The sequence below is a fragment of the Mauremys reevesii genome, linkage group 5 (genome assembly GCF_016161935.1).
Source record: "Mauremys reevesii isolate NIE-2019 linkage group 5, ASM1616193v1, whole genome shotgun sequence".
NCBI lineage: Eukaryota > Metazoa > Chordata > Testudines > Geoemydidae > Mauremys > Mauremys reevesii.
In genome coordinates, this window is record NC_052627.1 from 84,561,794 (window position 1) to 84,587,191 (window position 25,398).

At 40.9% G+C, this 25,398-nt stretch overlaps 1 long non-coding RNA gene across 1 annotated transcript in view; it reads left to right on the forward strand.

The window, feature by feature from the left end:
• The first annotated feature begins 11,567 nt into the window (after positions 1-11,567).
• Positions 11,568-25,398, forward strand: part of LOC120406524 — a 94,122-nt gene continuing 80,291 nt past the window's right edge. The window contains exon 1 of the long non-coding RNA XR_005599333.1: positions 11,568-11,694. This is a non-coding gene — a long non-coding RNA (uncharacterized LOC120406524). The remainder of the gene's footprint in view (positions 11,695-25,398) is intronic.

The following is a 25,398-nucleotide window of genomic DNA, read 5'->3' on the forward strand; positions in this document are numbered from 1 at the left end:
GTACGAGACATGATCACTAAGTCCCCAGGCAGGTCCAGCTCAAAGTCAGGAAGTGAGGATAGCATCAGTAAACAGAAGGCTTAAAATAACACACAGTATGGATGAGTTAGTTTAAGGGGATTAAATACTTTACAAAGCTGTGTATGGAAAAATATCCATAAAACTCAGAACTTGGACAGTTGTATGGATTGATGTTCTGCTCTGGTAAGTGATGCTGAGTGTGAGAGGCAATGAGTTGAGCATGGAACGTCAGTGAGAAGGGAAACCAACAGAGTTCATTTGCTGCTTGTGTCAGAAGGATTGGGGGACAGATGGCCAGCTGGTGTAAATTGTCATATCTCCAATGTTGGGGGGGAGGGATAGCTCAGTGGTTTGAGCATTGGCCTGCTAAACCCAGCATTGTGAGTTCAGTCCTTGAGGGGGCCACTTAGGGATCTGGGGCAAAATCAGTACTTGGTCCTGCTAGTGAAGGCAGGGGGCTGGACTCAATGACCCAGCAGGGTCCCTTCCAGTTCAAGGAGATAGGATATCTTCATTATTTTTAATATATATAAAAAAAATCAGCTGAGGAGCTGTCCCAATGCCTGCTCAAAAGCTGTATAAATCCATTCACAAGAGCCAAACATTATGGGCGTAATTCCTATTCTTTTTGGGTTGTGACTACTGAAATCTTAATAGTATTGGAAAACAGTGACACTCCATATTCATTGCAACGAACTTCTTCAGCTGCTTCCTGCAGCTTCTCCTCTAAACTTTCTCTCTGTGTTGAAAAGTAGCATTTCTGGTCTCATGAAAGTAGAGCAGAAAAAGTTCGCTAAGCACTATCAGCTTATTTAGATGGTAATTGTAACTACCCCCACCTCTGTTGCTGAAAACAATTAGTGCCTCTCTCGGCTATAACTATTACATGAAATTATAAAAGTAACTTAGTGGTGAACAGCAGGAGTACAAACTATCACTCAGAACTTCACTGTGGCTGCAAAGATAATTCAGATCCTCTTGCCCTAAGACTAATCCTGCACTTTGTTCTGCAGCCATCAATGCTCTGTTGGCAGCAGAACTGGTCTGGCCCAAGGTCAGAGGCAGGGTTTGAGGGGATGAGAGCATACCCCCTGTGACATGGAGTTTAGCTTTGAGGAGAGAAGGACATGCACAGGCTGGAGGAGGGATGTTTTGGAGATCAGCGGTTTTACAAATGCTTCTCTTTTTATCCCTCCCACTTGGGTCTTGTGGGGGAAAGGTGTCTGGAAGTCTTCCCTTATTCATCTGTTCAGTGCCTACCCCAATTACTGAGTCTAAGAAACAGAGAATTTATTCGTAATGCAGGACCCACCATGTGAATTAAAGGTAAATAAATATTTAGTTGTTTGATGTATAGAGGTTGACACACAGCTGAGCAGTTCTGGTTCCATGCACATGCATACGAGCCACTTCATGACAGTACTTATGCTATCTCCGGTAACATTTATTCAGAACATTCACTGCAGCTGGGATTTTAAATAACAAGCACGTATTGTATGCAGACAGGATGTTCCTGGGTACTGTATGTAGGAACTGATTTTCCTAATGGAAAACATGGAGAAGCCTTCTATAGAATGTTTCCAACAAATCTAAAATAGCATCCAACAGGCGAGATCCTTTTTCATAAAGGGAATGATGATTAAGACCAGAATTGGAAATATTCATAGATTCCAAGGCCAGAAGGGAGCACTGTGATCATCTAGTCTGACCTCCTGTATAACACAGGCCATAGAACTTCCCCAAAATAATTCCTAGAGCAGAGCTTTTAGAAAAACATCCAATCTTGATTTTCAAATTGTCAGTGATAGAGAATCTGCCACAATCCTTGGTAAATTGGCCAAAGTGTTAACTATTCTCCCCATTAAAAATGTATTCTTTATTTTCAGTCTGAATTTGTCTGGCTCGAACTTCCAGCCATTGGAGTGTTATACCTTTCTCTGCAAGATTGAAGAATCCATTATTAAGTATTTATTCCCCTTATAGCTTTTTATAGACTGTAAGCAAGACATCCCTTAACCTTCTCTTGTTAAGCAAAATAGATTGAGCTCCTTGAGTATCACCATATAATTGGGTAATAATATTTAGAGTATTTGTATTAACATTAACAACATGCCTGTGAAGGAGGTGGGTGAATAATGTTAACTTCATCTTTGTCTGTTTTCCCATCTGTAAAATGCAATGACTTGTCTAAGTCACACAGTGAGTCAGGGCACAGCCAAAATACAAATCCAGATCCACTTGACTCCCAAATCGATGCATGTTTCCTTCAGACCACAAAATAATAATAAAAGCACTTGACATCTTAAATATACTGCACAAACTGTTTTCTATCAGAATTATTTGGGGAGAAATTACGGAATGCATTTTCAAATGACAAAGTACCAACATATGTGCTAGACATTATTTTCTGCCAATGTTGGGAGAGTTTACGTTTATCTGCTCTGAGCGTTTATATTTTCTTAACTTCGTAATACTCCCTACCCTTGATATGTCCCATCCTGCCCATCAATGACATCTTTGCATCCTCCTAAAATGTTTTTAATTGGCATCATAATATTTTCAATTTTTTGCTTATTTATAGAGCACTCCCTAGGTCCATAAGTATCAGTGATTTGGGGGAAATATCACTTTAAAAAAAGTCGAGAGCTTGCTAGTTACAGCTATGATGATAAATATCCTTTGATTTAAAACACTTGAAAAGCTACTGTGAACTTATACAGACATCTATTATGAATCTTGAAATAGTGTTTAATTTGTGCAAATGTCAACTTCTAAAAAAGTAGTTGTTAAATGTGTTACATTATCCAATTAGCTTACATTTTAAGTGACAGCAGAATGCAATTACCATACATCTAATGTTTCCTCTTAAAAAAAATAAATTCAGCTTTAAGCAACTAAAATGAAGATGATCCAGCATAAACCAATTAAGGTATCTGTCTTTTTGGATTGCCTTGCCTTAGAATCTAATTTAATAGATCCAATTTAAGCAAAATCCAATTTGAGACATTCGTTGGCCTGCAAACTTCTGGCAAAAGAATGTGGATTATTGAGCAAAGAGACTTTCTAATTTTCATATTGATTCTCAGTCGTTGACAATCTAATTTTAAAACCAGCAAAGGCTGTGTTTTTTACCTCATATAGTACGTCTAGTTAGATATACGGACTGAGAATTAACTTTGAGGATAAAATATGCTGAACAACAATTTTACTAATGAGATGATTTATATTTGCATTCAATAAAGTGAAAAACAAAGAATACTATATTCCTTTATTAGGATTACTGTAATAGAGCTGCAATTTTCAAAATGTAGTCAACTAAAGTAAGTAGGATATATTATCTTTCTCTCTCAAACTCATCCACCCACCCACACATACATAATAGCTGAGTTAAGACTGGAGTTGTTTGGGAAAGGGTTTTTCCTTTTCTAGTGTAGGACATTTTGGTTGTGCATAAGGACCTTATTCTGCTCTGACTTACTTCCATCAAAGCTCTGATTTCTTGTGAACTTTTCTGAGGATAATTAAGGGGAAAACAATGGAGGTACGCTGCTGTGTGCTAAAAGGTAGAAAAAATTATCTGAAAGATTTTCAGATAGAAATATCTATCACCTCTTAATCACAATTTCTTTTGTGTTTATCTAATTCCTCTCCACTCTCTGAAATTCATTTGACAATAGCCTTCTGATTTGATATAACAGGAATGGTAGTAAAGGCTGTTACTTGAGGAATTTGCAATCTGATTCTTAGATCAGGAGTGGGTAAACTACAGTCCGTGAGCCATTTTAAGCTGGCCCCCGAGCTCCCCTGCAGAGTGGGGTCTGGGGTTTGCCCTGCTCCAGCCGGGGAGCAGGGTTGGGGGGCTGCACCACACACTACCAGAAGCCATGGCATGGCCCCCCTCTGGCTCCTACATGCTCCAATGGCCCCCTCCGGCACTCCAATGGAAGCTGCAGGGGCGCGGTGCCTACAGATGGGGCAGTGTGCAGAGCCGCCTTGCTGCACCTCCACATAGGAGCTGGAGAAAGGACATGCCGCTGCTTCCAGGAGCCGCTTGAGGGAAGCAGTGCTGGGAGCCCGCACCCGTGAGCTTCTCCCCATGCCCCAACCCCCTTCCCCAGCCCTGATCCCCCTCCCACCCTTTGATCCCACCCCAGAGCACCTTCCTGCACCCCAAACTCCTCATCCCCAGCTCCACCCCCGAGCCTGCACCCCCCCCAGCCTGGAGCCCCCTCCCGCACCCTGACCATCTCATTTCTGGCCCCAGCGTGGAACCTGCACCCCCAACCAGAGCCCTCACCCCCTCCTGCACTCTACCCCCAATTTTGTGAGCATTCATGGCCCATCATACAATTTCTATTTGCCTATGTGGTCCTCAGGCCAAAAAGTTTGCCCTCCCCGTCTTAGATGGTGGAAACCTGTTAGGCAAGTTAGCACTGCTAATACTAAAATGATAAGCTTCCATTCTCTCAGGAAGAATGCATTTTCACACTTTTGCTACAGAATATTTTAGCTGCTACTGGAATGCTTATTCCAAGCTGATCTTTGCTAATCAGAGTTACTGACTTTATACTTGCATTGTAGGATGTTTACTCTACAGTAATCATACAGCTAACTGCCATTGTCAAATCAATGTCTATATATAGGGTATATGTGATGGTGTCACTAGTTTGGGATGCCACAATATTCATTTTATAAATCTATATCTGTATTCAGATTTAAATGTTATTGGTGAGATTTTCAAAAGTGCCCAAGTGAGTTAGGAGCAGAAGACTTATTGTGGTTTCCCAATATCACCTTCCTTGCTGACCCCTGTTGGGTCCTGAGATATTGGATAAAGTAGTGAAATTTCTATGCATGGAAAAAGCTATCATTGGCCCTGGACTGAATCGTGATCATCCTGGGCCTAGGGCAGATGTAGCCTGTTGCGGGGAGAAGGGAAATTTCCCAACTGGGAGAGAGGGATAAAACATTTCACTGGCATGTGAATTGAAATAATGGTATGCCTTAGTTTCTTATCTGTAAAATGGAGAAAATACATCTTTCTTTCACCCTTTTGTTTCTTGTCTTATATAAGGTTATAAGGTTTTTAGGGCAGGGACTATCTCTCACTATGTGTATATGAAAAACCCTAATGGGCCCTGATCTTTGTTGGGGCCTCTAGTCAGTACTGTAATACAAATAACTATGAATATTTCTTTGTTCACTCTGTTCCTCTTGCACTTCTTTTCTTTCCATTCCTTCAGCAACCACCTTCTTATGTATTTTCTTTCCATCAAAATGTCAAAAGAATAAAGAAAAGTGAACATGAGAATAATAACAAATCCAGCATAAAGGAACATGGGAAAATGATTTGCTTGGTATATTATTGAACAGTACTAAGATTAAAAAGATCTCATCTTAGTGAAAGATAAGTTGAGTTAATTACATTTTCTCCTCCTGCTTTGAGTAATGTAGCTAAAGTCTAGGTAGTGGGAGAAGAGACTATTTTTCTTCTGGCATATTTTTGTTCTAGCATATATTCTGTTGTCCGCAATCCAACAGAAGGTATGCATAAATATTACTCATTTGCACAGTGAAGTTCCCTGCTTGCAAAGGAGCAGCAACACTATCTCACTTTAGGGATGGTGGCCCATTGCTGTTGGTGCCCACAGACTGCCATTGGAGAAAGGCATATTAAGCAAAGGGGCTATGATAATATACCGTACCTGGTAATTATTATCAGTGGGGTTGTGTTTATATTCTCAGCACTTTTATATTCATGTCCATCAATGGCCTTATCAACAACACATGCCAGGTTTTCTGCAGCTGCTATACCAGATGAAGTGATTCATGGTCAGCTCTCTGAGGAGTACTATCACTAAAATATCTCCCATTGGAGTGCTTGACACAGGACCTATGCTACATGCAAAGTTCATGTTACTCTGCCTCAATGGCTGGAGAAATGTCTTATCTAAATCCCCACTGTGTACAATAACTCGATGTTAAAAGATGCAACACAAAGGGGTGAAATGCAAGACATGCTCATTTCTTACCCGGTTGCTCTTTGCAACCTGTTCATCCAACAACTTTTCTTTTGGTGAAGCTGCAATTTGTGATTTTACACTCAAACACAGAAGGTGGAGTTTCAGAGTAGTAGCCATGTTAGTCTGTATCCGCAAAAAGAATAGGAGTACTTGTGTCACCTTAGAGACTAACAAATTTATTGTAGAAGGTGGAGTGGCATTTATGTCATGCAATGCAGAGGTTTTGGGAGAAGAAGTGGTGGAACATTTTGCATCTGCCATTCCTACACATTCACACATGTACACATCAAACCTTCAGCTGATCTTGTCCTTTACACTTATTATAGAACCTCAGAGTTTTGAACACCAGAGTTACGAACTGTCCACACACACCTCATTGGAACCATAAGTATGTAATCAGGCTGCAGCAGAGACCCTTCCCCCCCCCCCCCACCTCCCCAAAGCAAATACAGTGCAGTACTGTGTTAAATGTTAAACTACTAAAAAAAAGAAAGGGAACGTTTAAAAAAAGATGATTTGACAAGGTAAGGAAACTGATTCTGTGCTTGTTTCATTTAAGTTAAGATGGATGAAAGCAGCACTTTTCTTCTGCATAGTAAAGTTTCAAAGCTGTATTAAGTCAATGTTCAGTGGTAAACTTTTGAAAGAACCACCATAATGTTTTGTTCAGAGTTATGAACACCCTCCATTTCTGAGGTGTTTGTAACTGAGGTTCTGTTGTATTTTCTGATTAACTTACACTAGAATAACTCAGCATAGAATTTAGACCCTATGTTACCTACATGACCAGAGACAGAGTTAATTAAGTTACTTGTCCTAGTATCTTATAGTATTATGACAGAGCAGGGAACAGAACTTGAATATTTTGATGTTATAAAACTAGAGCTTGCTGACATTTTTTGGTTGGAGAGTTTTCCACTGGGAAAAAATGTCTGGCAAAATCAAAATGTTCAATAGGAACATATTGATTTAATTAAAAATTTTGATGGAACTTAACATACAGACAGAATTTTTTATAAAAATATTTTTCACACAAATATTCAAACCTTTATATACAGAAAAATGTCCCACATTTTAATCCTTCATTATGCCAACATTCTTTGAAAGTGTCTTTCCCTCATGAAGAATGTTCAGGTATCTTTAATAATAAAAGCAATATATTCCTTAAATATAATGCTCTGCATATTTTGGATTTTACTTATGGACATATTGCTTTTTTATTATTAAAGATATCTCAACACACTTGATAAGGGAAAGTAGGATAGGTAGAGGTACAATATAAAACATTTTGATGTTACCAAATCAACATTTTCTTTGAATTTCTGTTCCATTAAAATTTTTCAAAATTTTGACTTTGTTTCAATTCAGAATGAAAACAAATTTTAAAATCTCAGGTTTCAGAGTAGCAGCCGTGTTAGTCTGTATCCGCAAAAAGAACAGGAGTACTTATGGCATCTTAGAAACTAACAAATTTATTTGAGCATAAGCTCAAGTGGGCAGTAGTCTTCCCCGCCTCCACTGTTCCTCACAACTTCTTGTCAACTGCTGCAAATGGACCATTTTGATTACCACTACAAAGTTTTTTTTTCTCTCCTGTTGGTAATAGCTCACCTGAACTGATCACTCTCGTTAGAGTGTGTATGGTAACACTCATTGTTTCATGTTCGCTATGTGTGTATGTATATGTGTATATATATAATATAAATTCCTACTGTATTTTCCACTGCATGCATCCGATGAAGTGGGCTGTAGCCCATGAAAGCTTATGCTCAAATAAATTTGTTAGTCTGTAAGGTGCCACAAGTACTCCTTTTTAAAATCTCAGAATTTCTTGAGGAATGGAAATTTATTTATCCAAACAGTTCTAAAAAGACCTATGTTTCCTCTACTCAGAAAAATTTGTATAAAATCTACATGCTTAGTTGTGTTGTCTGGAACCTGAAGCTACTTATCCATCCTTTGCATACAATTGGTAGGCCCCATTTAAAGCTACAGTGATTTTTTTGGCATCATTTGTCACAGTACCAGGTACACATTCAAACAGAAATGTGATTTTTTTTTTCTTCAGGTTGACAATGTCACTTTAAAGTTGGCATTTTGTGACACTTTTGCAGCCTTAATGTTCCAAGTGTAGTTTCTTATGGATATAACAAGTGGTGTGTGTTTGTATATACACAGTGGCACAAATGCACATAGAACATAGCTAGACTATCATCCTTTATATTTACTACCATTTCATAATCCTACACAACAATTCCTTTTTTCTTTCTGCAATCAGATTTGTAGGCATACCGCTTTCAAAACTTTATGCACAAGGGGAAATTATGAACTACCAGATATTCACTGTGATCTTTGCACCAGACTAAATAGATTAAAGGTAATCTACTTGACATAGATACATTTATTAGTTTGTGTGTAACACACCACTCTTTTTAAGTGGCACCTAATCACTGCCTCCTCTCCCCATTTTTTAAGCAGAAATACCTCTGAGGAAACTCATGTCTCAAGAAATAATTTTTTTTAAGAGCACTAAATTGTCTTTAGGGCATAGATACAGAATTATCTGTGATTTGATTTAAAATTCTAATTTTTCACTTGATACTTTAGTGCAATCTTTAAAAAAAATCCTGCTGTACTCTTGGCCATTTAAAATAATGTCTCCACTTATGAAAAATGCATGGCATTAGGGAGCAAGTGGCATCTCAGTGAGGTCTTAATCAGAGCAAACACTTCAGATTTCCTCTGGCTCTTCAGAGATTTATTTATTTATTTAAAAAGCCCGCCTGTTCAAAACTAGAGTGTATAAAGGAAATTTTTCAGTTCTGTAACAAATGCAGTGATAGAGAGAAGAAAACAGTAAACTTAGAAAATGTACCCCAATATTTGAAGTTATTTTCAGACTATGCTTTATATGAAGTGGCAGGCTGAGAGCTGCATGGATACTTCCTATCACTTGGGAACTATAAGCAACAGATGCACTCATGAAGGGGCAGATTTTCAATTTGTGTAAGGTGTTAATGAAGCTAGGACAACTTATGCTAGGTAAAGGTCTGCTCCAGGGCCCTGAACATGCAATGAGTTCTGCATGGGCAATCCCTGACACCTGTGAGGAACCTCTCTGAAGTCAGTCAGGCACCACATTGGCGTTCAGTCTGCCTGTACAGGTTTGCTGAAGGATCAGAAAATAGTTCCCCAAGTTCCTTCAAGCTCACTGAGGCCAAAAATCCTCAACCCTGAATACCCGTGTCCCTTTCATCATCCCCCCTTCAAAGCTTTTTATAGACTATTTCTCCTCAATAACCTTTATGATGTTGCTATATTCTATGAAAATGGTGTTTGCTGTAAAAGTGACTCCCTCCGTTGTCAAGTTGCCCATTCTTTTCCATGAAAAGTTCTAAAAGGAATTAATGAGTATAACTGGGTGCAAAAACAAAGGCGGAAGATATGCCTGATTTTTAAAGGTTCCTTTGAAATAGTTGCATTTATTTTTTTTCATATTTGGAAGAAATGTGAACAAGACTTGTGCAGTGTGTGCATGCGATGTGTCACCATGGGCATAGTGGATTGAATGCAAGTTGGAATGAAGCCATGAACTCTTCAGGAGTTGAAAGTATTTAGCTGTATTTGCATTAAAATAGAACACCACTAGGTGTTAGCATTTCAGGAATTCATGCTGGCATAATGCACTCAATCACTGCCAACCTGAAATTCTTGCTGGTTAATATAGGCCTGATTCTCAGTGCACTGAAGTCCATGGGAGTCTGGACTTTTTGAGCGCTTCCTTTCACAGCCTTTCCACTACACAAGTTGTTTGCATTTAATTTCGTGTATTCTTTTATGAAGAAAACAAGAGATAATTGGCTTGCACAAATTACAACATTCTTTGACTTTTCCACAAGCGCTTTTAAGTTCCTTTTTCTGTAGATGTTTGTCTTATACATCTTACAAACTTGGGCCTCAGTCATGCAAAGGGATCTGCACATGCACACGTTTAATTTAAAGCCAATAGACAATTTGCAGGAATGAAAGCCTGCCATGTAGATGAATCCCCTTGCAAACTAGAGGTGATGGCTGGCTTATCAAGTGTCAGTTCTTTGAGCCAGCAAGTGTGAAAGTTATCTGCTGCAACCTGAAGATGCTCTGTGCATGTGTGCAGACCCAGTAAAGTGCTCATTGGTAGACCTAGCAAAAACTGTATTAGGTACAGCACTTTCATAGCAAGCAAAGGCACTACCCCTGGTGAGTTCTTTGTCCTGGACACACCAGGGAAGAAGAAAAGATGCAAGGGATGTGATTGAATGAGGTTGCAACTTTATTATCTTAACTCATAGGTGATCTATCAAGCAATAATTCATTAAGTGCAGGTCATGATTCCTTCCTTAATTGTTTCCACCTGGTCAACCCTACCCAGCTGGTCCCTCCTTGCTGTACCAGACATTAGGAGTTTCTATCCCATTCCCAGGCGGGGGGGCGGCCAGCGCGCCCGCCCGCGCATCCTGGGAGGGCGTCATTGGGGCGTCATTTGGCTCGGCGGCAGCCTGCCCGGGCGGGGGGTCCGGGCCGGGACGGGAGGACCTGCCGCGACCTCGACTGGCGCGGGCGGCGCTTCCCCCCGGCGCGGGCTGGCTGAGCTCCGCGCAGGCGCGCAGGGCCGGCATCGTCCCTCGCCGACCTGCCTGCTGCATGCCATGCGATGCCGCCCGGAAGAATGCCGCCGCCCCCCTCCCAGGATGCCGCCGCCGGGAAGGGGGGCGCCCGCGGGGGGGAAGGGAGGCGGGCGCAGCGGCGCTGCTTGAGGCAGCCTACTTTGTAGAGCCGCCCCTGCTCAGCATCTGTAGGGGATGCCTTCCCCAACTGCACTTCTAATCCAGTTTTTATCAGGGAACGGGACCCTCTATGGAATGAATACTTGCTCTGGACACTTGCTAAGTTGCAATAATTTAAACCTAATTTCCTGACCTATCAGAGTCTCTGAGTTGTTGTGGGGAAGGGCTTCTGAAAAGGACACCAGATGAGAGTACCGAGAGGGGCCGTGGCTGAAGAAGGCAGTGCCTCCGGGAAGAAGCCTTAGAGCTATGGTCCCATACTAGGGCCAGGATAAGAACTTGGACTGTATATTCTAGAAGGGGGGGACAGTATATGTGGCTCGGCCAGAGGGCTGATCTGCTGAAAACCCACCCAAAGACCATCATCTGGGGCGGGCAGGGGTGCTTGCAAGATGTGGGTGCCAGAAAGAAAAACAGGCTCACACTCAACCAACCAAAGGGGGCCGCCCACAAGAGGTAACTGCAGTTTCCGTTAGAGCAACTTATTGTCATATACATCAATTTGTTGCCATGGCACTCTTGTGGTTAGTCGGCTGTGTATGTTGACTCTTATTCCTGTGGTTGCTAGGTGTTGTCATGGTCAAAATTCCACCTTGCACACTCTATTTTCAGTTCCCTGGAACTTAGGGGTGACTGGGTCATTTATCTGTGCCAAAGTTCATATGCCTCAAGCCTTATGCTAACTGCTGAAGCTAATGTCTTACAGGATACAGGCCTAGGTTCCTTGCATTGCTGCTGAATATAATTAAGGCAGAGTATAATGAAGGCAAGGCAGTGAATCTAATGAAGGCAAGCTAGCCCTATGGACTACACTGCTCAACCTGGTGAGGGAAAATTTCTCTCTCAAGCCCAAAAAAGGCAATTAGCACAATGCCCACTGCAGACCAAAAATCTCAGTTCTATTCTAATCGCAAGGCTGGAAGGGTAAAGCTGCTAATCCAAGCATAAAAGCGGGCTTCTGATGGAGAAACAGGGTTTATGTACATCTCCACATGGTACGCAAGGGCCAGTATCTTATCTGAGCCCCACTGAATGGCCCATCTGGTCAAGTGATCAGGGGCGGCTCCAGGCCCCAGCATGCCAAGCGCGTGCTTGGGGCAGCAAGCTGCGGGGGGCGCTCTGCTGGCCGCCGGGAGGGCAGCAGGCAGGTTGCCTTCGGCGGCTTGCCTGCGGAGGGTCCGCTGGTCCCGCGGCTCAGAGGTCCACTGGAGCCGTGGGACCGGCAGAGCGCCTCCCGCTGCATGACGCCATGCTTGGGGCGGCGAAATGTCTAGAGCCGCCCCTGCAAGTGATGCTTCCTCTGCAAACCTGGGGGGGATAAGAAGGAGTAACCTGAAGGAACGACTACCCCTTTTACCCACCAGTTCAGACAAATTTGCATTTGAGGCTGCATGAGATGCAATAGCCATGCTAAATTTCAAACGGCAGCTGGGTTTTTTTGTTTTTTTGCTGTAGCTCTGTGAAATGTGTAGTTATAATTTAAAATGGGAAAACATGTTCCTTTCATCTCTTGCTGAATTAATGGGCTGAAGGGACTTTGAACATTTTTATTCAAAAACAGCCATCCACCAGATTCTCAGCTGTTGTAATTCAGCATATCTCCACTTACTTTTATGGAGCTATGTTGATTTACACCAGCTGAGGATTTGTCTCTAAGTATGGAAAAATTCAGCCTAATTGGGCATGAAAACTGTTTTGCAACATTTATTATAGCAGGACCTGCCACAGTCCTGCCATGGGGTGGGGGGAGTAGTGTCAACAATACAGAAAAAGAAACAATGTATAGGCATTATCTGCAGAAGCACTGAAAGATTAAAAAGTGCCGTTAAAAGCATTTTACCATTTTGTGTAGCCTGAGACATCAGGTTTTACATCTAAACAAATAACAAGGCAAGGAAACTGACAACCTAGGCTGGTAGAAAAGGAACTATTATGCAACACTATACCTGCCGTAAGAAACGGCAATCCTAGCCTAATACCGCCTCAAAGATCTCGTGGAGGTGTGTGGGGGATAGTGACAGTCCTCTGAAGAGACTTGCCCCTACAAAAGAGAAAATAACCTTATGACTAATTGTCATTATTAAGTATCTATTAAATTTGGATACAATATATTAATTTTGCTTAATTACAACCTATTTCCTTTTCAAGTCTAGCCCATGAATTAGTTTACAGCTAAATGTAACAAAGTGCATGTGAAGAAATATTATTCAGAGGGACTCAAAGAAAAGTTAGAATTGATAACACATTGCTCTCCAGAATTCTGACCAGTTTGTTTCTGAAATAGTTTGAAGAATTCTCCTCTGAATCAGAGAAACTTTGGTAGTTTACAGGCCACACCCATTTTCCTGTCCCAAACAGGACTTATAGTGGACCTCTGATAGCAAGCTCAATTAGGGAACTGTGGTGGCTTCATAATAAGGTGAAATGCTGGAGTGGATGGAAAAGGCATAATCCAGTGAAATAACTGTCAAAGGGTTGCACAGGAGAACTCTGAAGCTACTTGTGTGCTACACTGCTCAGCTCTGCAGTAGCCCACTTAGTGGGACCATGGAGGCATTTCAGTCGTGGCAGGTGGGTCTGTGAACTCTGTGGATTCACTGTTCTTCCTCCCTCATGCACGGAACATAGCAATTCGTGATCACCAATATCCCCATCCCCTGCACTATTACCTATGCAGTAATAGCCCATCAGTTTCTGCAGATTGCAGATGAGGTTTCTCCTGTTCAGGCCTATATGCAAACGCAATATGATTCAGCTACATGGGTCATGTACTGCTTTTGAGAATTTCACTTATATAAAATAACATTTGCTTATGGACCTGAGTACAATTGACATAACTGGAATATGCTTTATACTAAACATATTAAGTGGAAGCCATAAAGGGTGCTTCAGAATCAATGAACTGTAAATGGCTCTGTTTATTTTGCAAACCTTCCTGTGTACATGTGGGCCAGCCCAGTAAGAATGGAGGCTAGGGTCTCAGGACATGTGACCATGTCACATGATGCTGGAATCCATCTTAAACCTGATACTTTTCCATTTAGAAGGAGGGGTGGGGACTCAGACAAGATTCCCACTTTGTGCCAAAGCTATACAAGGGGATTAGGACAAAGGGTGGCCAGTCGTGAGAAATCCCCTAGTTATCACCTAAGCTGGAACTCACAAGGACTATTCCAGGGGAAAGGATTGAGCCCAGACAAGGAAGGAGTCTAGTCTGTGAAAGAAGCTTATTGGAACATCTCTAAGGGTGAGATTACCTGTAATCAGTTTCTTGATCTATTAGGCTTAGATTTGCGTGTTTTTGCTTGGTAACTTACTTTGTTCTTTCTGTTATTACTTGGAACCACTTAAATCCTACTTTTTGTACTTAATAAAATCACTTTGGTTTATTAGTAAATCCAGAGTAAGTGATTAATATCTGGGAGAGCAAACAGTTGTGCATATCTCTCTATCAGTGTTTATAGAGGGCGGACAATTTATGAGTTTACCCTGTATAAACTTTATACAGAGTAAAACGGATTTATTTGGGGTTTGGATCCCATTGGGAACTGGGTGTCGGGTCCTGGAAAGGTAATCTGCTGAGCTGTTTTGGGTTAAAGTCTGCATCTTTGGGGGCATGGCCCAGACCCTGAGTCTGTGTTGCAGCAGGCTAGCATGTCTGGCTCAACAAGGCAGGGTTCTGGAGTCCCAAGCTGGCAGGGAAAACAGGCTCAGAGATAATTTCAGCACATCAGGTGCCAGTCCCAAGGGGATCTCTGTGACTGAACCCGTCACACTATGTATAAAGTCGTAACCACTTATGGAGCTATCAGTGTGTAATATTGCACTAAATATGTATGCATATACTTGTGTGTAATAATTTTTCACCAAATACTTGTTCTTACCTGGATAGATTATCTGAAACCAATTTACTTCCATCAGTATTTATCATATATACATTAGCAAATGCTGTAGGAATGGATAAGGAATGGACTTTATTGAGGTTTGTGGAACTGACTCTTGTAAACAGAATATACTGGGGGAAACAGCTCCTGCAAACAGACTTGTTAACCAGAAATATAAATTGTTTTTGCTAACTAATAGTAAATAGATGCATTAAGCTCCTCTAGTGTAAATCTCCCTTGGCAGACAGCTTAAAATCAAGCAATGACAGAGAATAATAGGAAAAGAGATCTCGATACTAATGCTCCTTGAGCCATTTCCCCATCATTTTACTCCTTTACCACCTCTGTGTTGGGCATACAGCTTATTGCACCTAAAGCTTGCCTCTGTTTTTCAAAGTGAAAGTAACGATGGTTCAGAATTTCATCTTAGTAAATTATTTATGCATTCCCACTTTGGATAGCAACACTTGAAAATTGATGATGCAGTAATAAGAACTCAAGGTACAAATTAATGAATTTTCCTCAACATTTTTAATATAACATTGATTCTTTCACACTATAAACCCTTTGTATAGACTAAGTTATATTAAAATATTGTGGGATTTAGTGTATAACTTGTAGGTAAAAATGTACTGCCAAGGCGCACACAGCCAAAGCTTCAGAAAGTAGGTGAAACTTTTTCTGTGGTGCTCATGCTGTCAGTAAAACTAAAATATTTGATGAAAAACATAGAAAGTGTCACAAAGATCTGATACAAGGCAGAAAACCTGATTGCAGGTTGCTCATAAACTGATTATAGGGTTGCTAGGTTTAAACCAGAGGATTTTGGAGTGCAGCTTTATGAATCACACTGTTAGACAACAAGGTATATCACTACTTTAGTAAGTTCACACTTATTTCCAATTTCATGTACTGTATGACACAGAAGAGTAGTTTGTAGTATAACATTATTCCCCACAGGAAAAATAATTCCCTATACTATCAGAAACATGTAAGACTTCTAAATCCATCAGCACTAGACATTTTCATAGGAAGGAGATTTGTCACTTTCCTCAAACACTGAGATTTCAGTAAGGAGGATTCTGAAATTCCACTTAAATTATTTTCTTAATCAAGTTATAAGTTTAAACTAAAATAAAAAGGAAAAAGTGGGAATTGTGTTCTTGTGGATCCACGGGAAGGAGGCACAATCTGGAGTCTTGGAAGTAAGGCTTAATTAGAACTATAATAGTTACATAAGACAAAGGTGAGCCATGTGCTCTTAGCTGTGTATCTGGTGAATATGAATTTAGACTGCTTCCAACTGGTTCTTCTTAGCATGTGGTCTGCTCATAAAGGCACAGTACATACTCCAAATATCTCCCCTTTCCAGTGAAAGGGGTCCTTAACAATTTAATATATATACCAAATGTTTCTCTACACATACCATAACATACACTGCTTCGTTAGCTTTCAGGTGCTCTGTGCAGTCTATTAGGTCTACAAGGCACTACTTCAGTCCTTGCACTAGTTCAGGGGTTCTCAAACTTCACTGCACTGTGACCCCCTACTGACAACAAAAATTACTACATGATCCCAGGACGGGACTGAAGCCAGAGCCCACCAGTGCACTGCTGCCCTGGGTCATGGGGCCAAAGCCAAAGCCTGATCCATATCACCCTGGGTAGGGGTGCCAAAGTCCAAGCCCCACTTTGGGGTCGTGACCCACAGTTTGAGAACCGCTGCACTAGCTGAAGCAGTAAACTGTTCTGCTGACTGATCGGAAGGATCCTCATTTGTTTTCTCACTGTCTTGTCCTGTAGCTGTCAGTGAAGTTTCTGCTTCCCTATCTCCCTCTCCTTAAGGAATATGCTGCAGACAACTACTGTTCCTCTGAATTGTACATCCTGCAAGAGTCTGTATTTCATCAGATTGTGGGCTAAACTCATGAGTCACTACTGCCCTCTGTGCCCAGCAAATACCATCATGAATCTGTACAGCATCTCTGGGCTTCAAAGGCTCAAACACATATACTCTCTGTCATAATCCTACTTTTGTTTACTCTTATCATGTTGCTTATACACATCAAAGTCAGTATGGCCATTAGGAATTGCTACTAAATTAGGGAGTCTTGGCCACAACTTCCTGCCAAAGAATCTCTCTGCAGGTGACAGTCCATGATTCATTGCTGATGCTCTGTAGTTCAATATAGCCAAATACGGATCTGTAACTGAGTCAGTGGCCTTTTTCAAAAATTGTTTAACAATTTTCACATGATACTTGACAGCACTGTTGGATTGACTCCCTCAAGGAACTGATGGGCAGGATCCCCTGGGAGGCTAATATGAGCCGGGGGGAGGAGTCCAGGACTGCTGGCTGTATTTTTAAAAAGCCCTATTGAGAGCGCAGGAAGAAACCATCCTGATGTGCAGAAAGAATAATAAATATGGCAGGCGACCAGCTTGGCTTAACAGTGAAATCTTTGGTGAGCTTAAACACAAAAAGGAAGTTTACAAGAAGTGGAAACTTGGACAGATGACTAGGAGTATAAAAATATTGCTCGAGCATGCAGGGGTGTAATCAGGAAGGTCAAAGCACAATTAGAGTTGCAGCTACCAAGGGATATGAAGGGTAACAAGAAGGGTTTCTACAGGCATGTTAGCAACAAGAAGATGGTCAGGGAAGTGTGGAACCCTTACTGAATGGGGGAGGCAACCTAGTGACAGATGATATGGAAAAAGCTGAACTACTCAATGCTTTTTTTGCCTCGCTCTTCACAGACAAGGTCAGTTCCCAGACAGCTGCACTGGGCAGCACAGTATGGGGAGGAGGCGAGCAGCCCTCAGTGGTGAAAGAACAGGTTAAGGACTATTTAGAAAAGCTGGACATGCACAACTCTGAGTCCAGATCTAATGTATCCAAGGGTGCTAAGGGAATTGGCTGATATGATTGCAGAGCCATTGACCATTATCTTTGAAAACTCGTGGTGATTGGGGGAGGTCCCGCATGATTGGAAAAAGGCAAATATAGTGCCCATCTTTTTTAAAAAAGGGAAGAATGGGAATCTGGGGAACTGTACCAGCTACTGAGCCTCACCTCAGTCCCTGGAAAAATCATGGAGCAGTTTCTCAGGAAATCCATTCTGAAGCACTTGTAAGAGAGGAACAGTCAATATGGATTCACCAAGGGCAAGTCATGCCTGACAAACCTGTTTCTGTGGGTAGGGGGAATGCAGTGGATGTGATATACCTTGACTTTAGCAAAGCTTTTGATATGGTCTCCCACAGTATTCTTGCCAGCAAGTTATAGTATTATAGTATATCAGGGACCTCAGAAGGTCATCTAGTCCACCCCCCTGCTCAAAGCAGGACCAATCTCCAGACAGATTGTTACCCCCAGTTGGCCCCCTCAAGGATTGAATTCTCAACTGTGGGTTTAGCAGGCCAATGCTCAAACCAATGAGCTATCCCTCCTGCCAAGTCTGTCATAGGAAAATATATGGAGATATACCTATCTCATAGAACTGGAAGGGACCCTGAAAGGTCATCAAGTCCAGCCCCCTGCCTTCACTAGCAGGACTAAGTACTAATTTTGCCCCAGATCCATAAGTGGCCCCCTAAAGGATTGAACTCAGAAGTCTGGGGTTAGCAAGTAAATACTCAAACCACTAGACTATAAGCTGGATAGAAAGCTGACTAGATCATTGGGCTCAATGGGTAGTGATCAAAAGCTCTATGTCTTCTTGGCAGCTGGTATCAAGTGGAGTGCCCCGGGGTCAGTCCTAGGGCTGGTTTTGTTCAACATCTTCATTAATGATCTGAACGATGGGATGGATTGCACCCTTGCAAGTTCGTGGATTACACTAAACTGGGGGGAGAGGTACATATGTTGTAGGGTAGGGATAGGGTCCAGAGTGACCTAGACAAATTGGGGGATTGGGCCAAAAGAAATCTGATGAGGTTCAGTATGGAAAAGTGCAGAGTCCTCCACTTAGGACAAAAGAATCTCATGGACTGCTACAGGTTGGGGACCGACTGGCTAAGTGGCAGTTCTGCAGGAAAGGACCTAGGGATTACAGTGGATGAAAAGCTGTTTGAGTCAACAATGTGCCCTTGTTGCCAAGAAGGCTAATGGCATATCGGGCTGCATTAGTAGAAGCTTTGCCAGCAGATTGAGGGAAGTGATTATTCCCCTCTATTTGGCACTGGTGAGGCCACACCTGGAGTATTGTGTCCAGTTTTGGGACCCTCACTACAGAAAGGATGTGGACAAATTGGAAAGAGTCCAGCAGAGGGCAATGAAAATGATTAGGAGGCTGGGGCACATGATTTATGAGGAGAGGCTGAGGGAACTGGGTTATTTAGTCTGCAGAAGAGAAGAGTGAGGGGGGATTTGATAGCAGACTTCAACTACCTGAAGGGGGGGTCCCAAAGAGGATGGAACTAGGCTGTTTCTCAGTGGTGGCAGATGACAGAACAAGGAGCAATGGTCTCAAGTTGCAGCGGGGGAGGTTTAGGTTGGATATTATGAAAAATTATTTCACTAGGAGGGTGGTGAAGCACTGGAATGGGTTACCTAGGGAGGTGGTGGAATTTTTCCTTGAAGGTTGTTGAGGCCTGGCTTGACAAAGCCCTGGCTGTGATGATTTAGTTGGTGTTGGTACTTCTTTGAACGGGGGTTGGACTAGATGACCTCCTATGATTCTTCTAACCCTAATCTTCTATGATTCTATGATTGAGGATACCTGAGACTCGAAGTTACATGCTTAAACCCACACTCTCTAACAAATTTTCAAACTGCGGACCATTATCAGAAGTGATAACTTCAGGGATTCCTGCATGGAAAATATGGATTTCATGTGTATTATCGCTTGTTTCAATGTGATATTTTCTAAAACAACTTCTGGATATTGAGAATAATAATCCAAAATCAAAACATAGTCTTTACCTGCATATATAAATAAATCTATACCAACTTGAGACCATGATCTTAACTGTTCTTTGTTTATCAGCACAGGTTCTTTTTTCTGTTTAGATTGTATTTTTGACATGTTTCACACATTTTAATAGTTTTCCCTATCTCAGTTGCAGCCAATACAGTATCTCTCTGGCATTGCATTTACATTTCTCCATGCCCAAGTGTCCTTCATGTATTCTTGTGAGCATGTCAATTTGTAACATCTTAGGCACTAGTATTCTATTTCCTCTACCATCAATAACAGATGGTTTTGATGTCTGCCACCAGTAACAGACAGTTTTGCTTTGAACTGGAAATATGGACTTGGTATGCAATATCCTGGCCACTTGGTGGTAACAGTCTTAATTACCCTCTTTAAAATCTCATCATTAATTGCAGCCTCTGCAAATTCACTTCCTTTGTGAGACACGCCAATTCTTTATCAGATTGACATGCACTATGTCTGATTCCACCTCTGTTTCTACTACAGTTTTAACAAAAGCATCCACTACCAAATGCTCTTTTCCTGGTTTAAAAACTATTGTTTAAATCATAGAATTGGAACTGAGAAAAGAATTGTATTCTGGGTGGCATGTCAGTTAGTCCCTTCTTTGCAATTGATATCAGAAACTTACGGTCTGTTTCTGCAACAATTGGTCTTCCATAAATGAACACATGGACATTTTTTACAACCATGCTCCAGGGCTAAGGTTTTGTTTTCAATTTGGGCATAGTAGCATTCTGCTTTTGTAAGAACCCTGGATGTTAATGCCATCTATCTCCAATGTTCAAGTTTTTGTAGGAATGTTGACCCTATGCCTTCTTTGGAGGCATCTGTGGACAATTTGGTCTGTCTTCTGCTGTCAAAATACCTTAGGACGGGTTTTCTGAGTCCATTGTTTTTATTAATAATTTTTTTTATTAATAGTAAACAGAAAAAGTTATTGACTAGTTAAAAGACCATACACATTACAAATAATTGCAAAGTCCTTAGATCAGATTTGTAGCATTGATGGTGAGTTTGCTGGTTTAAACAAAAGTCTCTCTGGAATCATGCCAACAGGTCAGAATCCAAAGGGTACCTTAGATATAGGTTTGTTACCCTGTAAAAATGCATGGAAAGACTATTCCAAGTAACTACTTGGAAAATCTGTTACACGTAGGGTGACCAGACAGCAAATGTGAAAAATCGGGACAGGGTGGGGGTAATAGGAGCCTATATAAGAAAAAGACCCAGAAATTGGGACTGTCCTGATTTTATAGGGACAGTCCGATCTGGTCACCCTAGTCACATGTCTTAAACTTTCCCTGTTTAAAGTTCAGCAAACTAGAGATGGCAGAATCAGGCCTGATCATGAAAGGAACTTAGCTTCTACAAGCTAATTTGGTTACATTGTATACATATATCCTGTTAGAAATTTACCAAACACATTTAGCATCTCCCTTAACTCCTATTACTACAAATGAATGGGTTAGTGATTGCTGGTGTACCTACACCTTTTTGATATTCACACACAAGTGAAATGTCCTGATTATGATTACAGTACTTTTTGTTAAGTTGTTATGGGTCATACACAGATTAGCTCCTTTTCCAGCCTCACAGTTATAGCTTGTGTTCTGCTAGGATCAATACATACCCCTCAGTTAACCTTTCTCCTATGTAAGTAATTTCTCTGAGCCCAAATTTACATATTTATTTATTATTTTTTTTAGGTTCAGACCTACAGCTGTAGGCCTTTCCAATGCTGTTTTTAACCTGTAATTATGTTCCTCTATTATGCTGCCCCAGATGAGAGTATCATCTATATGCAGTTTTGTGCCTTCAATTCCCTCAAATAATTTACTGCACAGTTCTAGGGAAGACTTTAGACCAAATGGTAATCTGAGAAAGCAATATCTTCCATATGGTGTAATAAAAGTACATAATTTGGAGCTCCTCTCTACTAAGGCATTCTGCCAGAATCCAGATGATGCATTTAAAGTAGTAAAATAATTGCTCCAGCCATATCTCCCAAAATGTCTTCCCTGTTAGGTAACTGAAAGTGTTCCCTTTAGATATATTTGTTAAACTCCTTAGAATCTAGGTGTAATCTCAGTGTTCCATCCTATTTTTCTACTATTATCAAGTTCACCCATTCTGTAGGTTCTTCTTCTAATGTCTTTTACTAAACCATCCAGTTATTTGAGCTTTTATTCCTCATACTTAGAGGAATATTTCTAGGGACATGAATGACAGGACAATTTGACTCTGTTAGTTGAATTCCATATTCAGTTGCTAGTTTTCCTGTACTCTCAAAAATGTTCTGATACTGTTTCTCTATGTCTGTGTCCCTTATCCCTTGTACCATGTGCACTCTTTGGATGAGCCCAAGGTCTTGGCATGGTTTTTAACCCAATATAGGTGCTTTATTTTCTTTAAATATTGCATAATTTATCAATTCTTTTTGATCGTTTACCTTCACTTCTAGTACACATGTACCTCTGTGGAAATGAATTCTCCATTATAAGCTTTCAGTTTAACCTGTTTGCTCACCATTTCCCCTGTTTTTTCTTAAATCTTTTGATACTAATATCTGAAACATGTATCTGAGCACCAGTGTCTAATTAGTAGGTTATAGGAATCCAATTAGTCTCTAAAGAAATTGTCCATTCATCTGTCCCCTCCTCTTCAGATACAGCTCCTAGATAGAACTCCTCTTCTGTGTTGCTCTGTGCTGTCTACCTGGATTATTGAATTAGCATGCATGCTTTGCTTCTTGTTCTGTAGTTGATCCTGGTTGCAGATGTTGGCAAAATGATTGTATTTCTTACAAATATTGCCGTGCTTACCAGAACTGGACATTGAAAAGGTCTGTGTTTGTGTCAAAATCTTGTGCAAACTTTGAAGTTGTGCTTTGCTTTTTTCATGCTTGTCTGTGGTTTTTGTTTTGTATGGATTTACTGCTTGCCATTTTTCTCTTTTTTGTCACTCTGTAGAAAGTGGCAGTGTCTTGTTTTCCTTCCATTATTTTTATTCTGTTCAGAGTGATTTCTGCTGCCAGTCTTACTGTTTTATCCAAAATGAGATCCATATCTTTCAATTGTCTTTTTTGTCTCTTTCGATCTCTGATTTCAATTACAATTTTGATCTCTTATGATTGACTCTGTTAACTGTCTATGGTTGCAGGTTTGTTTTATTTAGCTTTGGCTCTGTTAGGAATTTTTCAAAGGATTCTCCTTCCTTTTGTCTTGTAAGGTGAAATTTATACCATTCAAATGTACTCTTTTTCAAATACCTATTTAAAGTAGAAGAGCAATACTCCAAATTTCTGCAAAATTGTTTCATAATTTCCTTTATTTGCATTCTATTAAATAAGTCCTCTGCAACATTTTAGAAAATTGTTATAATCTGCTGGCCTTTTTTTCTCTCACCAAAGCCAGCTCTGTGTGTGTGTGTGTGTGTGTGTGTGCGCACGTGCGCGCGCATACACTCACACTCACACTCACACTCTCACTCTCTCCTTGGGGCTTTTAGTTGCTCCATCTCCAAGATGACTTATTCACCACAGTCCTCTTTTCTCTGTCCTCACTTTTACTCCACTTCTGATACCATGTGTTGTCTTGTGGATTGATAAGAAGGAGGCTCAGTATGGACTCTTAGAGGTAAGACTTTGTTAGAAATAAAACATAACACAAAGGAGAGCCTTGTGCTCCTAGCTGTGTATCTGGTGAAGCTGACTCTCTAGACTGCTTCCAACCAGCTCTTCCTACCATGTGCTCTGCTTTTAAACACAATACATACTCCAAACAGAAATTTTTATAATGGAAGTTCTTTAATAAAATCAAAGGATTGAAGAAAGACTCCCAGTGACCTCTGTGGGATTTGGATTGACCTTTAAATAAGGCTGTCTTCAACTATCTGCTTCCTTTAGATTATAATTACAAAATAATCTCACCTGGTATTTCTAATATCCCATCACTATAGTATAATTTTACATTTTCCTATCATAAAAAGGAAATACTCTACATTTCTTGAATATCCTTATAAGGATATTTGTATTATAAGTGGACTAGATTGGGAGCCGTTTATCAATAAACTCTGAATATGATTCAGAGGTTGCCAATGAGGACTGAAGAGGTGTTAACTACAGAACAGGTGGAAATATAATACTAGTCTGTATTTTGTGTCTCTGCTCCTTGCAGCCAAGTTTTTTGGTAGCTAGAAATGTATTCTGAGCACTGTACAATGAGTACATATGTATTCTCTCTTATTCTGTCTCTTTCATCTAGTATTGTAACAGGGAGCTTAGAGGGCCAGATGGCCTAGTGGTTGGAGCATGATTGCCAGCCCCCTGCCCCACTTAGTCAAGGTGCCTTAGTCTTTAAGGGAGGTGATAGGGGGACGCAGGCCCTCCCCTCTACTGGGTCCCAGCCCAGGTCCGGGTGTAAGTCAATGCCTGGTTAGAGGACTTCTCAGCAGGGAGTCTATTTATACTGCCCTGGGCTGCTTTCTACTGCTGTATCTCCAGTTAGGAGCATGGCCCTTTTAGTCCAACTGTGTTGGTTCATGTCTAGTAGCGCCCTGTCATGGACCTTGGGTGGCATCCTGTTGGGCTTCCAGGTTCTTCTGGGTGGGGCAGCTGTAAGTTTGGTGGGGTCAGAACCCCACAAGGTCTCTGGGCTTCTGTCACAGTTACTTCTTAGCCTGGGTACTCCTAGGTGCTCCTGGGTGCTCAGTCTTCTTTGGAGAAAGAAGTGATGCTCCCCAAAAGCCTTATTCTTACAGTGGCAATTGGGACAAGAGCTGCTGGCTGGCTCCTGTCTCTGTACTTGGTCCACTAGACCACCCAATCTCTTTGGGAGAGCTCCAAAAGCAGGTTTGTCAATTCATATGTGAATTGATCACAATATTTCAGATTGTAGTGTGAAGACAAGGGGCATTTGCTCAAACGTTTATTGAAAAATGTAGAATGTTTGGATCAGTGCTTCTGTTTTGATGAAAAATGTTTGAGTATTTTGCCCAGCGCTACTCCTAATGTGAAAAACTGCAACTGCTTCAGATAATCATTGTGTATTTTGCACGTTTAGAGCACTTACTAAAGGACTGATGCTAAATGCAGACTAGCTGGGTTAGCGATAATTATAAGAAACAGAATAGTCATTCACAAGAACAACTCTGACCCCAAAATCTTACTGAGCAATCAAGAAAAATTGTTTTGAGGGACAATTTGAAATTGTTTTTATGGTTAGTATTTGAGTATGTATTGGACTATAAAGCCCTTTCTGGATTTTTGCAGGAATCTTTGCTGCTGTCTTTCAGAAAAGCAGTTCATTGACAAAAACATTCATGATTGACTTCACAGTTCATGTGCAGCTTTAACTTTTAATTAAGTATATAACCCCCTCCCTCTAAATTTTTGACATCCCAAGACAATATTTTTCAAGGTATTGTTTACTTTATTTAAAGTAAGAGTCTAGGAAGTCCAGAAATCAGTTTGTCCCAATTTCCTTTTTCTTTCATCTTGGTTTGTGTAATGAAAGATAAACCATAGGCATACTTTATATACTAGAATACTTGCTGTATATAATTATTAAGCTAGTACATAAAAAAAGAATAGCTTTAGTCAGCATATTAGTTAAACCAACTATCTGCACAAAATAGTTGTGACTGTGTGCTCAGCAGCTACTCTTCGGATGCTGCTCAGTGATGTTAGAGGTAACATTCCTCTC